Consider the following 17302-nt stretch of genomic DNA (forward strand, 5'->3'; position numbering starts at 1 on the left):
TCAATAGTAGGAGTGCTGTGGGCTTGTTGACCTGATAGGGCCAGGTGTCCTAATAGGCTGTTCATTGTGAGATGAGTGAGCTTCAGGACACCTTCACTTATTTGTTGCTATGTGCCCTAAGAATAAAATGTAACTTTTCTCAGGGTAGCAAATGAATCTTATGTGAATGTTTATGTGGAAATAGTGAAATAGTTTCTTCAGTTCAGGAACAGGGCTCCCATTATAGGATTTAATGTATTCCAGTGATGCTATGGATGAATAACAGGTGGATGCAGCAAAAGATTCTCATGCACGGGCATGGTCAGCCTCTACTCGGCTCAGAGTCTGACAGAGCCAGACCTGGCACTACGGCTCTTCCCAGCTCATTGCACTTGCACAATTGTTTCCTCACCCTCTCCCAGGAGCGGCTGCCGATCTCAGGGTAACCTCACTTTTCTGTGGATGCTTTACGTGTGAAGTTGTTTGCAGCACCTCGCCAGCGCTGAGGTCGATTCGTGCTTAAACTGCTCTGAGTACCCGAGTTTATCCTAGTTCCTCTGTCCCGTTCCCTTGCTGCAGCTGTGACTCTGTGCTGTAGCTTCACACGCTGTGTTTGCTGCTGTCTGGTGCTGGATGTGCTGCGAACATTTAGGTTTCTTTCCCCCCCCTTTGCATTCCTGTAATGCAAACAGATTCATTGACGTGTATTTAACCTGAAATGATCCAGCACGCGTTGCTCTGGGCTGTGTATTTTAAGCGTTGCCTCCTGCAGTTCTGTGTTCACGAAAGCAGTTTGCTTTGTGCAGAGCTGGGAGGGAGGACGGTCCCTGTCGTGTTGCACACAGCTGTAGGTTTTCTTTTGCTTCAAACAGCCGCAATCCGCGATGCCGTTGGTGCTCGGGCCGGGCGCGCTGTGGCAGCACGGAGCTGCTTTGCTCACTCGCCCTTAACGTGGTGCAGGATCCCAGCGCTCAGAGTTCACGTGTGGGGTCACCTCCAGAACTCAAAGGTCTGTGGGCTGAGCCGCGTTCAGCAACATGTTGGGCGGCCATTGGAGGGCGGAAAGTGCAGGACCTGCTACTCCCCACCCCGTTCCCGGTGAGCTGACCCCGGGCTGTTGGCGCAGCTATTAAGGATTCGTTGTGTGCTCGTGTCAGCGCTGTGCTGGGTAGGAACTGTGAGTAAAAACCTGGAATGGTTGAAGAGGGTGTTTGAAGGGGCTGAGGGATTGCACGGCTTTTATTGAGGGCATCAAAATACAAACGTAGAGTAGAACTATAAAAATCCTGTAAGTGCATCGAAAATAGGAGAGATTGTTCTTATAATGAAGCCTAAAGGACCTTTGTGTGTGAGTCGGATAGGGCAGCTCGTTAATATTCATGCTTGTTTCTGTCTATCAGTAAGCTCCATCATCACGTCTGTGTCCTTTGCCTGACTTCCTCATCTGTTGTCTTTTACGGTCTGTCCACTGTTTTCTGTGGGTTAAAAACTGCAGATGAAATGAGTTGGTGCTTGTGCTGATCAAACACGTGGTGACTTTGCTTTTGGTTGCACGTGCTGAACGCTGCCAGCATTAACTGGTGAGTTGTGTGCAGTGAGTCCCTGCGTGTGCCACGAGGGGGGAGAAGTAACGGCTGGAGTAGAGACATCCCTGGGGGGAGAAACTAGTGAACAGCGAGATATGGAGTAGATATGGGAACAGATAGAACGGCTGCAGAGGTAGTTTGTGCATTGATTTTAATTAAAGAGGATGCAGAATATAGTTCTCAGTGAAGTGAAGATGATGGGGTGGGATGAAGCTGTATTGGTTTTGATTTAGAAAAATACACGTGTCTGAATGTAGAAAATAATATATAAACTACTGTGAAATAACGGCTTGGTGCTCTGTTCTACAGCAATTAGGAAATGCTATGAAGTATATTGGGGAAAAAGAGGGAGTTTTCTCTGAAGCCGAACTCTGAGCTGAAGAACAGAAGTGCTCTTAGTCAGGTCTCGGTAGTTCTATCTTGTTTCATGTTTGTATTAAATCAGACACCTCGGGGCGCTTAATCATTTTTAGCTTCTAGATCTTTGCATTCAATGTTACACTTGCTGCCAAGATTTAATATAAGAATTAGAATAAACAAAACTCATTGATCAGAGGCAGCAAACTACAGCAATGACAGGGAACCAGGAGCCTGATCCAGAAATTTGTCTCTCATAAAGAGACACCTACTGACTTCACTGGGTTTTGGGTCAGGCCTTAATTGGATACCAAACCCATTTAGGCTTTCCACACAGGTCATCAGATGACCTGGGTTATGACAGCTATTAATCTACTGTAATAACTCTGTGTCCTTACAATGAAATGGGGAAGAGGGGCAGATAGAAGGATGCTGTCATGTCTTTATGTGTTGGAAATGTCTGTGATCCTAGCTTGCTTTTCTAGATGTTGTGATGTTTATATGTTTATATAAAACTACTTTTTAACATGCAGCTTCAGCACACTTAAACAATCAGCATACAGCAGTATTTACTTGAACAGCTACTAAATCAGCAATTCATGGAGAGTTTGCTGTGTTAATAGTGGTAAGTGGTTTTCCTGTAAGCTGCTGCTGCTCGCTCTTGGAGATTCTGGTTACTAAAAGCAAATTGCTGGGTCCTGGAACACAATTGGCTCCTCTCTTCAGTTCCAAGGTCAGAACTGATGTTAGGAACCGATGTTGGGCCACAGGAGAGCAAGGAACAACTGCTGACCCAGCTGTCAGGAGGAAGGAATATGATGGAAAGGAAACAGCCTTCTCTGCTTAAGAAATCTGAGTTTAGATGATTAACCTGGATTGGATTTAATCCAGTGCTTCTGGTCCTTAATTTTGAAACAAGTTGAACTTGAAATGCAGTGTCAACTAGAACAAATCTTGACTACATTGGGCAGTAAGGCTACTGAGATTTCAAGTGTCTAGGGCAGATTCCAGATAGTTATGATAAGCAGCTATTTTTTTCTCCATAAAGGCTTTTCCATATGCTGTTTGAAGATGTACTTTGCTTTTATTTTATTGTTTTTTTTCCCCTCTTTTATGGATCAGTTAGAGAATGTTAGGAGAACTTAGAACTTACGAGGCTTTTAGGACTTGAAGACCATTAGAGCTTCTGGACCTGATGAAACCAGCAGTGGTTAGAATGACTGTCTCATACATGACATTAATATAAAACAGCTGAAGTCTTTTAAAATGTGCATTTAAAAAAAGGATGTGCCTAAGAAGTGAAGTTGAGAGCAAAAACACTGGGCTCTACTTACTGGTATTGAAGGGTAGTGAATGGTCCCGTGTTTGTGAGAGCAAGGAGTGAATCTGGGGAGAGCTGACAACAAGAAATTGAGGAGAAGACAATATGAGATAGTGTTATTTGAGAAGAGGGGGAGGAATGGAAGAATAGCACTAGTCAATTGGTGTGGCTGAGGAAAAAAAGTCCTACAGATGGTCTTAATTATTGTAATAGACAATTGAAATAAATTGTCTATTACATAAATCCTGCAGTGCTTTACCCCATCAGGGCTTAGCTGGAGGTCTGAGCCACAAGCTCTGGAGGTCTGGAAAATGTCCCGGGATCTTTGAGGTCAATCATTTATGAATTAAGTTACTGATTTCCTTTTACATTTTTTTTAAGCCAATTTCCCAAGTTCTTTGCGTACGTTGAGATTCTTCCCAGAGTGGAGGAAAAAAAAAAAAAGCTCTGCACATAGGCAGCTTCATTAAGTCATTAAATATTAAATGAACTAAATTAAGCTTGAAAAATTACAAAAGAATCTTTTATTTCTCTGTGCTTAAATAAACAGCAAAGTTAAGACGACTTTCTTAGTTAAGAAAATGCTGCCATCCAGTGGCTGTTTTGTGTGTCAAACTGCTATTTGCTACCTATACATCTGTATTACGTTTTTATTCCTCCTTCCTTGCATAGTGCCCCACACAAGGTTTGGTCATTAAAGTACATCACTTTTAACGGAGAAATGACAATGCATTTACAGATACAAAAATCCTTATAAATCAATGTGTTGCAGAGGATGCTGACTCACTAATTTGGATCCCCAAAGAGCAGCATCAGGGTTTGAAAAGTGAGGGGACCTTAAGCATAAGAAAACAGTAAAATCGATCTGCTCATCTCTGAATAACACCATTTTGTATGTCACTATTTTTCCTCTGTATAGAGCTTCTCTGAGTGCTTGTTTCAAGTGATTCCACTTTACTGCATGAGAAAAATAAAAAAAGAAATTAAACTATCTCCAGGTGTCGTTGAAGACAAGCCCATAAAACAATTCACAGTTTAGGTAGATTCCTGCAGCATGGATATCTTGTTTGTAGTAAAAATATATATAAACAGTGGAACTTGTTATCAAGCCTGCATAGAGAGCAATATGTACAACTCTAAAGGTACTTTTTGAAAGTAATTTTAGGGTGTTAGTTATTGTGATAAACAATATATTAAATGTCTTTCCCGCTGGGTTGCTTTGTTGGCTTTGACCTGGCTCATGCTGTTGGGAGCATAGAGCTCAGTTTGCATGGCTGGGGAGTGGATTTTGCATGCTGGTGCACCTACAAGGTAAAAGAGATTCGTTGTGTGAGGTCCTCTGTAATCTCATTTACAGATGTGAGATGAGTGTGAGATGTACCTGCGGTGTTATTCACCAAAACTTGGGCTGAATCTTTGAACCAGCTGCAGCATCTTTAGGTGGATAATGACTTGAGTGGTGCTTCCAAAAAGGCAGCGGCAATTCTTGTTGTTAGTGTTAGTGGATGGTGATAGCTGCTAACAGTGGCTAAACGTCTGCCCTGATGCACTCTCAGATCTGTGGCCATAGAATCAAAGGCTCTTCTCTTATTTCCCACATTGAGAATGTCCTGCCACTATGGGGTTTTTGTAATCTGTACCTATGTTAGAGCAACTTAAGAAGAATTTTGGATCGTACTATAAGGTTCTTTTAGCTTTCTTCACTTTCTCTTGAGATTGAGAATCAACAGATGCAGTTAAATGAATTATTTCTCTATACATTGATATGTGGGTCTGCTTCAGCCTTTTGTCTGTTAGATTTCAGATCTCATATGTAAACCCGAGAATATTTTTAGAACTAATCTGGAAAAAATACATCTACTTGTACCTACGTTAGCACTTCGAGACAAGTGCTAAGATCTCCATTTTAAAAACCATGAGAAATATTGAAATTAGTCTGTTCTATAGAGCAGGGCGAGGTAAGACAAGCTATACATTATAGTTAACAAGCACAGAAGATGCTTACGTGTTGATTTATTCTTTCCAGTATTGAAATTCTGGAGCAGGAGGCCTCGCTGCTGCCTACATTCACGAGAAGCATTCCCAGAGCATTCAGCCAATGTAAGTGTATTTCTGTACTTAAATAAAAGAAGCTGTAAAAGTATTCCTGGTCATAGACCTGTGATATGTTTGTATGGATGGATGCAGAAAATTCTCTGCTTCGAAGACTTATTAGACTAATATTTGTTGCTGACTTATTACCTTAATGAAGGGCGTAGTGCAAGTTTAGGTAATCTGATCAGCTGACTTCTTAGCTCAGAAGGGTTGTTTTGTGCTAATGTAGGTATATTTTGAAATTATTAGTTTATGAGCTCACATCTTCAATAATTTCTTCCTTGAAGAAGGCTCCTATTGGTTCTAAACTAAGTGTAATCATAAACGAGAATGCTTGTAATATAAGAAACCCAAATCATGCCTGTGAGACTGCTTAACGTAAAGAGAATGCTTAATATCTTCCTTTAAAAAATGGATTTTTTTAATCATTCAAGTCTCTGATTGGTGAACAAAGTTGAAGGCAATTTCAGCTCTGTGCCTAATAGCTCTTTAATACTGGCGTGTTTTCATTAAAATTATATTCACTGGTAAAGCTGGGAAGCATTACATGGAGATTTGTGTTCTCAAAGAGTTCATAATCCAGGAAAAGCTGTGCTATCAGAACTGAAGTTAGCAGCATTTAAAAAGAAATACCTGTTATTTAAAACTTTGTCTGCCCTTTATGTGTATTAAGAACAGTAGGATTAATACTTTTAATGTGTAGACAAATGTAAACGCATTCTGGCTTTAGTGCTTGGAGAATTTGCTTTTATTTTAGCTTGAGGAAGGCAAACTAAATCAGGTTTCAGAGAGATAATATTATAATAAACAGCTTCGCTGTGCTGTGTGTTGGTTTCAGACTGTCTAGACTCCCAGGAGATAACAAAACAATGCTGGTAAGTTCTTCTCAGTCACACATAACAGAGAACTCATTAGGATGACATAGACTTGCTGTGAGCTGATTTGATCTTCATGTGTGAATGCTGGCAGAACGTTCCAGATATTGGGATAGTGCTGCTGGAAAGGTGTCTGTTACTCCACTGTTACTTTGTCAAAGTATTCAATTTTATCGCTGATTTGAATGCAGAGCGAATTGCTGTATGCTGTACAATCAAATAGAGTGGAATTTAACTGCTCTGGAAGTTGCAGTTTTTACGTTGAATCTAAAAAAAGTCTTTACTGTTGTCTGAATCAAGGACGACACCCAGTGGCCAAACAACTTCATTCAAAACAGAAGCACTAAACACTGTTTCTTTCCTTCTACCACATCCATACATAAGGGCTAATTAAGTTCCATTCCAGCTGATAGCCCTTGGTTAGCATGGTGAATGCATGGTGAGCTTAACCCTGCTGTCAGCTGCCATAAGGGATGGGGAGGGGATGAACTTGCAGAGTCTTGAGATACGAGCAAAAAAGTCCTCACTGAATCCTTGTGAGAAAAAGTAAGGCACAATTTTGAAAGATGAAAGGGAAATAAATGTATGTAAAGCAGTCAGGAGAATAATAGATAAGACTTGGCAGAGGATTAAATGAGAACTGTACACAGCCTAGTGTTTAAAGCAAAAGGATTTATCAAGACTTCAGCACAGACTAGCAGCAGGTAGAGGTTAAAAATACAAAGTTTAAGCGATGTGAAGAAGTGTTGTGTGTGCAGGAAGCAGCTGGTGTCCAAATCATGTTGGCTTTTGCTATAATGTTAAGAAAGAAGAAATAAAGGCAACCATTTCATTGTACCTTTGGGAAGGACAAGACAGCCTCAGACGCGTTCGTCGTACGTATAGGTGAAAAATCAACTGCTTCTCTTAGATCTCTTTTCTTTTGGGCTTTGTGAAAATTGAAGATACCAGAACACAAAAGGTTTCTCTCTGTCTCTTTATGTAGACCTGCATTTCCTGGAGACATACCATGTTATTCCTTTTGGAACTGGAGCTGCTTAATCCCCAGTTGAAGTAGCTGAAGCTTCTTTGACGTTGAGAGCAATAAAGCTTTGGAGTGAGGTGCTTATTGTCAGGAGTGAGGGAGAATAACAGAATGTTGGGAAGGTTGCTTTATAACTACAGTGTCAGAGAAGTTGGTTAAAATGATTCTGTGAGCAGCGGGCTGATGTTCTGATTGTTGCCCTTGGAGTCTTATCAGATCTGAATGTCTTGACACTGCTGAAAACTGGGTAGAGCGCCTTGGTCTGGCCAAGTTGGTCTGAAGAAGCAATGCTGAGACTTCCAGGACTCTGCACTGAACTTGGTGTGATGGGAAGTCAGGGGTCATAGTGTGTGTGCTGCTGTGTGCAGAAGGGCCTGTCGTAGTCCCAGTGCATCCAAATTGTGGAGTGATGTATAGGCAGCGTCTCTGTGGAGCACAACACGTGTCCCCAGGGTGGGTGAAGTGCTCTGTATTGAGGTAGAAACAAACTGTTTCTTTGCCAAGGAGATGAGAGCAATTTAGATCCTTGAGCTAATTTAAAAACCGAAAGTTAATACCTCCCTTGGGAAAAGACTGTTTAGGAATAAAGGCATCAGCTAATTAGGCTTAATTGCATTGTCTTGGGACAAGTGATTTATTAGGCCAGTCTAGACCCATGATGGGCCTGCAGGGGTGTGTTCTCGTATGCACAAGCTGAATGGCAAATATCCAGTAGTACTTTTTAACTTTGGAATAAGTCTTTGGGACAAAAAAGAGGTTAATGTGCATTCACATCACCTATTCCCACTTTCATCTTTTCTGCTCTGTTCATCCTTTTATGTCACTGCCATGATTTTTAGCTTGTTCTTTGTCAAGCGTTTTCCTTCAAATCCTCCCCTGTAATTAAGCTTCATCTTCAAGCAGTCTTGCTTCTTTTCTCATTATAAATAATCCTCCCATTTTCTCCTCCTTGAAGGTGTTTCCTTATGTGTTGTCATCACTGCCTTGTTTAGGTTTTAAGGTCTGCAAGAGGGGGCCTGTGGATCTCCTTGTAAATTCAAGGGATTATGTACAAGTTGCTGTATATCCAGTATGCATCCCCTATAGTGCAGCTGGAGTGTGTGTGAAAGTGATGCGCTGTTATCATTCCCTTTGTGTCCTCCCATGATACACAGACCTTTACTATAAGTTTTGAATTCTTAATCTTTGCAGCAGAGCATGTGGAAAATCAGACATGGTTCCATTTCTATTTCTCAAGTACAGGGGTTTTAAAAAGCACGGTGCTGAACTGATGTCTGCTTTTGACTGTAGGCATCGAAATGCTGAAACAAGCAGAGATAAACAGGCAAACAAAAGCAGTTAGCCTCTCTGAGTCATGTATTCTTGCAAGCAGTACTTATAGCATTGGTGGTTTTGGCAGCAGACATCTACAGATCTTACAGGCAGATTTGGGGATTTTATGTGTATTTAAACTTCGGCCTGATGACTTGCTTTTTCATTTGTCCAAAACTCCAGAAATATGAAGAAATGTCTTTTCAAGCATTCTTCTTACAGTGTTCTTTTTCTTGATATTGGTCAAATTCTTTTAGTTCTTTATGGTATTCATTTGCCAACACCAACGTATGTGTTAGATCAGGGCCAATTCCAATTTACATTAAGTCTTTTCTTCTGGACCGTGCAGGCACGACACAAACCACTTGTTTTGTTCTGCCACAGCCCCTCCCACCTCTACCCTTAGAAGTGAGAGGGGAGACATCTATGTTTCTCACTGGGGCAATTTCCCATCTGAAGCATTTCTCATCGTTTGGTGTAAGACACAACTGCTTGAACACATGAAAGAAACCCAGCAGGCTTAGGCTGGTGGAAAGGTGAATGTAGCCTAAGGGCAACTCTTGCATTCCCATTAACTAGCCAAGGAAGAGGTCCTGGGGCTCTTCTCGAAGTTTATGGATGCTGTAATCTCTTTTTCCCACTTCAAAAGATAAGTGTTGTTAGCTGCTTGCTCTTTGTGCCTCCATTCTGCTCTTCCAGACAGGTAGTTCTAAATGCGCTGTTCTGCTGTGCCTTAGTTCTACCAGTAAGGAAAGGCAATGAGCTGGTTTCCTTCCTGCTGAATGAGCTTCCAGAGAGACAGCACTCACATCGGTGCCATACAGCAAAATGGAAGGAAAGCCACCTTTGCATGACTTCGGTCACTAAGTTATGTCCTCTCTTATGCGTCTTACTCTTTGCTTTTCAATACGCACCCTTGCTTAGGGAGGGAAAAGCTGTTGGAGAGGACCCAGAGAATGGCCACAAAGATGCTCAGAGGGGCTGGAGCACCTGCCCTGCAAAGACAGGCTGAGGGAGTTGGGCTTCTTCAGCTGGAGAAGAGAAAGCTGCGGGGTGAGCTCACTGCAGCCTTTCTATGTCTAAAGGGAGCCCTTAAGCAGGAGGGGAGTCAACTCTTTCAAGTAGATAATAGCAGGACAAGGGGAAATGGTTTTAAGTGGAAGGAGGGAAGATTTAGGTTGGCTGTCAGGGGGAAGCCCTTTGCTATGAGAGTGGTGAGGTTCTGGAACAGCTGCCTAGAGAGGCTGCGGATGCCCCGTCCATCCCTGGAGCTGTTCAAGGCCAGGCTGGATGGGGCCCTGGGCAGCCTGGGCTGGAATTAAATGTGGATGTTGGTGGTCCTGCATGTGGGGCAGGGAGGGAGTTGGAGCTTCATGATCCTTGAGGTTCCTTCCAACCCAAGTCATTCTATGATGATTTTATGAGCAGGCTCAGGATGGGCTGTGACTCCATGCAAATACCTGTGCTCACTCTGGTGCCTGAAGAGAAGTGAGATACTGGGAGGGATGCTGCACATTCCTCTTGTCCCCTTCTTTCTCCAAGTCTGAATCCAATTTGTGAGCTCCTTTAATTTCTTGTCTTAGACTTCAGCTCAGTAACATCAGTTCGAGTCTTTCAGTGTCATTTAGTGATGGTAAATGGTTTGTAATACAACTATATGATTCTATTGCAACTATTCTGATGCTTAAAACTTTGAATTCAATTAGTTTTAATCTCTGACATACATTTAGAACAAAACCCCTCATCTAATGTAGATTGCTTTTTGTTTCAGGCAAAGAGCAGAGGTGATAACTCTTGCACTTTAGCTAATAAGGATTCCAGTATGATAACGGCCTTGCATTAATATTGTGATGGCTATATTCAAAAACAACAGGGACTCAAGCACATCTTCGCAGATCTTTAAATTTTCATATAATAGTTCAGTCAGGTACATTTATTATTTAGAAATCTATCTAGATATTGTCCTCTCAAAGATTCATTTAAGGGATTGAGGAGACTGTATAGTAAATACATCATAATAATGAAAATCATCCAAGTCTCCTTTAAGTCAGAACTAACAGAAGTATTTCTTGGAGGGAATGTTGCTTCTGCTTCTTGTTTAATTTAATCTATTTGAAATAGCCTAGAAAAATTTACTGAAATCTGAAAGAATGTAATATGCTTTTTCTACCACCATAATGTAATTGGGAACTATTAAATACTTTATGAAAATCACTGAGAATGTTATTAATATATCTATACGTTAGTTGGCTCCCTGCTTGATTTTTAATTTCTGATGCTAGGGAGAATATTTGATTTTTACCTCCACTAAGTGTGTTAGCAAACTGTCGGCTGTATTTCCCCTTTTCACGGATCTGATATTTCTCTAGTGCCAGTGATATATGAGCACTTTGTGCTAATAGTTATTCATAAACTGATTTAAGTTCTTAATTCATTATCCTTAGAGGGGTTGGTTTTTGTTGTTTTTCTGCAAGGACTTTTCCCAGCCCACAGTTTTTTCTGTTGCTTCATCGTACTTTCCTTTCACCTGATGGTAAATGAGGTTATCGTCCCTTATCACAAGGCTTGGTGCAGAATTGCTGGTCCTTCTGGCCCCGATTGCACTCGAGATGTGGCAGCCGTTCCTCTTCCTCTGCACTTTGTCTCTTGCTGCAGAAGTGAGCTCCATCTCCTTTCCTTCTAACCTGGAGGGGTAATGCAGAGGGACATGTTGAAATTGGTGTATTCCCACTTGTGTCAAGCCTAAAAGACTAACAAGGGACAAAAATCGATGCAAGAGGAGCATTTGCAACCTCTGTCTTCAAATACCTACCGGCCGTAAATCACCTTGTGCTTGATTGACTGAACAGCTTTGGTTTTTCACCCAAGTCTCTCTAATTGTGGCAACAGCTGCATTGAATTCCTCACCCTTGAGAGCACAGGAGCTGAGAGCTGACCGGTTACTTTTGGAGGAAAAAAGTCTGTTATATCTGTTATGAAACTGGCTTTTCATGATAATGGTCTAAAAATTGTGATGCTAGGCAGAAAATGAATTATTTCTTTTTAAACCAAGGCAGTCCTCAAAGTATTCTTTTTCTTTTGCTGATACTAAAAATGCAGGCTGCTTAATAGAAATATCACACTATTAGCCCCTAATGCAATCATGTTACTTTGGTCCTTTGCCAAAGTAAGGCTTCATTGATACTAAATATGAAAAGCTACTACTTCCATAGTAACAACTTTTCATGAGGTTTTGATTGTTTTTCCGCTAAGCTCTAAGAAGCTGGTCTGTTAATAACAAATGGCATTGCTCACAAGTTGCATGTGCTTAATTATTAGGTAATAAATTGAAAAGCATCAGTGTCTGGAAGTCTGAAAATACACAAGTCTGAGGCTAATAACTGCCTGAGATTCAAAAGCTTTATGAATTCTCTAAAAACAGATCCTGCTTAAAATTAAGTATAGCCACTGCATGGAAAAGAACAATAGATATTTTTATTTTGGGATAAGGTTTTAGCATCTCTTTATGAAGCTGGGTGTTAACTTCCCAATTATTCTTCAGTTTGATTAAACAGACCCATCAAGCCCACGTAAAATGTAAGCAAGGAAGACCTGGGTTGAAGCAAGATCTTGCTTTGGTGTGCAGGAAGATTGATGCAGGCTTGGTTAATGGGAGTTTGTTTAGCAAGCCTTAGTTTCAAGCATGAGTGTCGAATAATGTTGTCTTACTGTGTGAGTTTGTTTTGCTTCAGAACAGCTGTAAAATGTGTAGAAATAAGCAAAGGAAATACATATATATATGTACGTATACATACTGTTTTTTTTTCTTCTTGCTGTAAAAGCCTGTTAAATGACATGGATCAAGAAAACATTAAATTCTGAACTCCGCAGAAACCTGAGACTGGCAACAACCTTTGAGCCTGAGAGAGTAATTTGGGAAAAGGCCGAGAGGAGGAGAAAGGGTGGCATCAGCCACTGCCTACAGCTGCCCTCTTCCTGTCTGTATTTAAAAAAAATTCAGTATAAAATACTCAAAGGAAATCTGTTTCTCCATCCTTACACAAACCTCATTACTAAGTATGTGAAACCATGTTGATGTGTATATTCTCACAGCTCACCAGAGAGTTAGGGCAGCACTGAGCAGTGTTTCTGGATCTGAAGGCTGGAGGCATAGAACGATGAAATTACTCAATTGTGATCAGGGAAGTCTGTGATAGTAAAGAAAATTGAAACTCTTCAAACTCAGTTGGTGAGCCAAAAATATGCTATGTGAAGTAGTGAGTGTCTTTTCTACTTGCTTTCTTTAGGGGAGCTGATTCCCAATGCTATTTGTTCTAAATTTTGGCATTGAATCCAAACAAATGCAGTTGTTTATTGTGGGAGGTGAGCTCATTTTCAGGCTGGTGTAATCTTTGTTCACGTCATCCAGTTCCACGTGCCTCAGCATCACCCCTGTGGCAGGTGAGGCAGCATTGGACACTGTTAGTGTGTGTTTTGGGAGGGTGGGAGCACACATTCTACCTTAGTCCTTTTCTCACTTGCTCCCAGTTTCCTAATAGTGGTTGCATAGTAGTATGTGTTATGGCTTTGTGAGGTGGTACAAGTTTGTTTCTAAAAGCTGCTTTATATCGAGTTCTGGGATTTATGTTAGTCTGAATGTTGCAGGAGATGCTCCTCCTCAGGACACGACTCCTGGCTGCTGCTTCTGTCCTTACTGCACTCTGTAGTGGAATATGCCTCAATCCAGAACTAAACAGTCAAGCTGGAGATCTCTATATAGTGAAATGGCACTTCAGGTCTGTTGGGATTTGGCTGTCAATTTTTTTCCATTTTATTTTTAAAGAAGTTTTTGAAACATGAGTGCAGGGTGGAGCTGGCTTTAGTAATGTGGTGCACTGTGACCTTCTCCTGCACAGCAGGAGATGCTGATCAAACATGGTCAAGTTGCTGTAACTGAGGCCACGTGCAGTTTGTTCCCAGCTTCAGACCAGTCTTTTTCAGCCTAACTCCTGAGACTTTGTGAGTTATTTACTTAACGTGTTTCATGTTAATGGGAAAATACAGGAGATGCAGTGGGCCTCCAGTCTTTGTGTATCACATCGTAGTGTGCTTCTATGCTCTTACAAACCACGAGCGCATGGAGTGGATGTGGTGGGGATATTCTTCAGTCTGCCAGCAGTTCTGGGTGTGTGGGGCTGCAGGAAGCTGAGCTAGGTGGCTCTTGTTGGCCTTTGAACTCCCTTTTCCATTGGGAAGTTCTCTTTGCAGACATAGTATGTCTGCTTCAGTTCTGTGTTCTTTGTGAACTTCTCATTTAAAGACGAGAGCAGGAGAAGGCGTCGTATGAACTCTTAATGCTGATTTGCACTGATAGGTAGAACACTGGCACAAAAATCTGAATCCTTGCCAACACCCAGAAGACTTAGAAAATAAAACAGGGAGTTAATGAAGAGCTTAGTAGCTACAGTAGCTCCTTTGCATGCATACTCCATCCCACAGCTACCCATTTATGATTTAGCTTAATCCATAGCTCCATAAACAGAGCATGGTTTGCTGGTATATGCTCCTAACAGACACTGTGGAAGCAATGCACGTGAAATTTCTAGATAGCATTATGACCTGATTATGGAGTGAGGAAATCCGTGCATGGTAAAGCCAGCAAATGTGTTGTAACACACTGCTAATTTCACACTGTGTTCCCATTGCAGCTCTTTAACATGCTTTCTCATGGATATAAAATGATTTCTCACACGATGTAATGAAAAGATGCTTCCAGTGCATTGCCCTGGACTGCACAAGTCAAAATGCATTAATAGTATTTCCCTGTTTTCTGTATCACTACTCAAGAGTTTATTTTTCTTCTTGCTGAGAAAAGGAAATGAGAGCTGTGCTGCTTCAGGCTGTAAATTATAAATGGGCAGAATGATCATCTGTAACTTCGACACAAAGGTCAAAGGAATTTTTTGTTTATTTTCTGTGTTTTTTAACTGGATAATCTTTGATATCTATGCCAAACATGAATCATGATCATTATATCCCATGCTTTTGCATCATTAATGTAGCTAAAAATGAGGTGGCTCAAGTTATGAACAAGTAGTGCTTCAGTCTAATGCATACAGATAGGAAGGAGAGAAATGAGCTAAAGAAAAATGCTTATTGAGGAGGTCGTTCCCTGGTGTAAATGCTCTTAAAGGGAGTAGAGTTAAATGAGAGCGTACAGTTCCTTTCTGGAGTCATTTCCAAACCCAGCAAGTTCATTGATTTGAACAATAAGGGAACGTTCTGGTGTAAAATGAATAATGTGAACAATCTTTCAGCAGTATTCATGATATGCTCAATTCTTGCATAAAGTTGCACTAAGAAACTCTTCACTTTAAATTGCATGTTGCTTGTTTAAAAATGACTTCTGTGCACAGATTGGAGAATGGCAGAATTTACTGGGAATGTCCCTGTGCTTTTTGAAGCACAAAAATATGGGTTTTGTTTGTGGGATAAAACAGAGCAATGTTTGTTATTTTATATATTGTTTCATATGTGAGTGGATTTATATAAGGGTACACACCCCATGGAAAGCACACAGCTCTTTCTGCCTTATCTTCTTTTTGACATGTCAGCAGTGGGTTTTATGTTTATTTTTAATGCTGGAGAAAGAGAAGATAGCTGCAGGAGTCCTTCAGAAGCACCTGGATACCCGGGATAGGTTCCTGGATGCCCAGTTGGATTTGAATGTCTCCAGAGAAGGAGATTCCGCAACCGATCTGTTCACTCTGTTCTGGTGCTTCATCACTCTGACAGTAACAAAGTTCTTCCTTGCATTAGTATGGGGCTTCCCATGTTCCAGTTTCTGCCTGTTACCCCTTGTCCTGTCTCTAGAGAAAATCAGGAAGAGCCTGACCCCACACTCTTGGCCACCATTTAGATCTTTATAAGCACTGATAAGAACCCCTCTCAGTTGTCGTCTCCAGGCTTTGCAGGTCTCTCAGACCTTTCTCCACATGAGATGCTCCAGGTTCCCATCATCTTTGAGGCCCTCTGCTGGGCTTCCTCTAGAAGCTCCCCAACTATCTTGAGCTGCAGAACACAAAACTGGGCACAGTTTTAACTTTGAAGTTCAGTTAAATGAAAGTCTGACGTGTTTTTAGATACAAGAGCATCTTAGATGGGTTCAAGAGCCTTCTATGTTACATATTTTGTAAAGATCATGATTTGGAATTCAAAATCAGTTTAGTTCATGGTGTCTGTTTTTGAAATTGGAATAATCAAAATAGTGACTGCATTTCAAAATACTCACTTTACATGCAGAGTAACGACTCTTTAACAAGGGATTTTACTGTAGCATTTTAATGTGCTGTTTTACTGCCTATTATTTTTAGCGAGCATTTACAAAGCTTTATGTTTGGGGTTTAACAACCTCCTCAATTTCCCATCATAACAGGTTGAAATTTTGCATAGTAGTGGCATCCCTCATTTCAATTTTTTTTTTGTATATTCCCCCACAGGAAATTGTAAAAAGCAAATTGCTGATTTATAAAGATTTTGTTAGAGTCCACGCTTTGAGGCATATCGGCTTATATGTCAAATAATACAACATCCATATGGACTATTAGATCGATGATAGTGTAAGACCAGAGCTGCTTCAAAGTGCATCTTCTGTAGTGACACCTTTAAAGATCCAGAACAGCCTATTATTATTAATATTATTATTATATCTTTTTCTTTTTAAATAAAAATTGTCAATATTATGGTAAAAAAGGGCAAGATAGCTAAAACTGGCTTCAAAAAATCATTCATTCTGTCATTTTGGAAAAGTTCTGTAATTTCAGTTTTTCAGATGTGAACGTGGTGCTGCAGCAGCACTCTGATTTTAAGCCAGCTTCAGAGTTAGCAAGTTCTGAGCTTTCTACATACATCTAGAGTGCTTTCCATTGAGTTTTATTGGAGCAGAAGTCTGGTTGATGTTTTTCTTTAACTGTAGGATGTGGTCCGCATGGAACGCTGTATTTTATTTTTCCTTGCTGTAGAGTAATAGTCCAAATGTGTTTCACATTTTCTTCTGCTATTTAAAACTTTAGGAATTCATGTAGTGTGCGTTATTGACATTACAAGTACGCTGTAGTAACATCCAGTATTCGGGGTCTACAGTCCTATAGATATACAGTGCATATTAAATAGTTGAAATATCTTTTACGATCCAAAGCAACACTAACTAAGGCACTTGGGCAGAAGCAGCAGTATATTTTATATTGGTTATATTCATTTTGGCAATATAGTATCTCATTTGAAATGAATGTATATTGCACTATTGATTTTCATGGGCCTTAGAATAGTAAAAACATCACACAACAATAAAAAAAAATAATCCATGCTTTTTCTGTATACATCGTGCTTGGATGCAGCTCAGAGCCTTCCATAGAAGTAAACATAAAACCTATGTTGTTACACAGAAATACCAAGTACTCTGTTTTACGCTATGCGGTATTCAGATCACAAGTCTTTCACTCACATCAGTCTTTGTTCTGTAGGGCTCAACACTTCGTAGCGTACTGCAAAGAAGCGTTCCTGCTTCAGAGAGAGATGGTCCATGCTCTTTTTCTTTGTTTCCTTCTGGAAGGGCTGACCTCCCGTGTGGTTTCTCTTAGAGATTTTTTTCTTTATTAGAACTTTTGAACAGGTTTTCTTTTCTTCCCAGCCACCTGACACAGGAAAAACTGAGCAAAGCCAAAACCTTGGAGGAAATGGCGCCTGTTCGTCTCTCTTTGGAGAGCTTAGGATGTTA

At 40.7% G+C, this 17302-nt stretch overlaps 1 protein-coding gene across 2 annotated transcripts in view; it reads left to right on the plus strand.

Moving 5' to 3' along the window:
• The first annotated feature begins 900 nt into the window (after positions 1-900).
• The window catches only part of ARHGAP15 (Rho GTPase activating protein 15), a 341387-nt gene continuing 324985 nt past the window's right edge, over positions 901-17302 (plus strand). The window contains exons 1-2 of one of the 2 annotated variants that reach the window (XM_085552046.1): positions 901-1156; positions 5270-5343. The gene's annotated coding sequence lies outside the window, so the exon portion shown is untranslated. The remainder of the gene's footprint in view (positions 1157-5269; positions 5344-17302) is intronic. The other variant, XM_085552045.1, reaches the window with a different exon arrangement.

The sequence above is a fragment of the Coturnix japonica genome, chromosome 7, assembly GCF_054131305.1.
Source record: "Coturnix japonica strain WE chromosome 7, WE-NBRP24, whole genome shotgun sequence".
Lineage (NCBI taxonomy): Eukaryota > Metazoa > Chordata > Aves > Galliformes > Phasianidae > Coturnix > Coturnix japonica.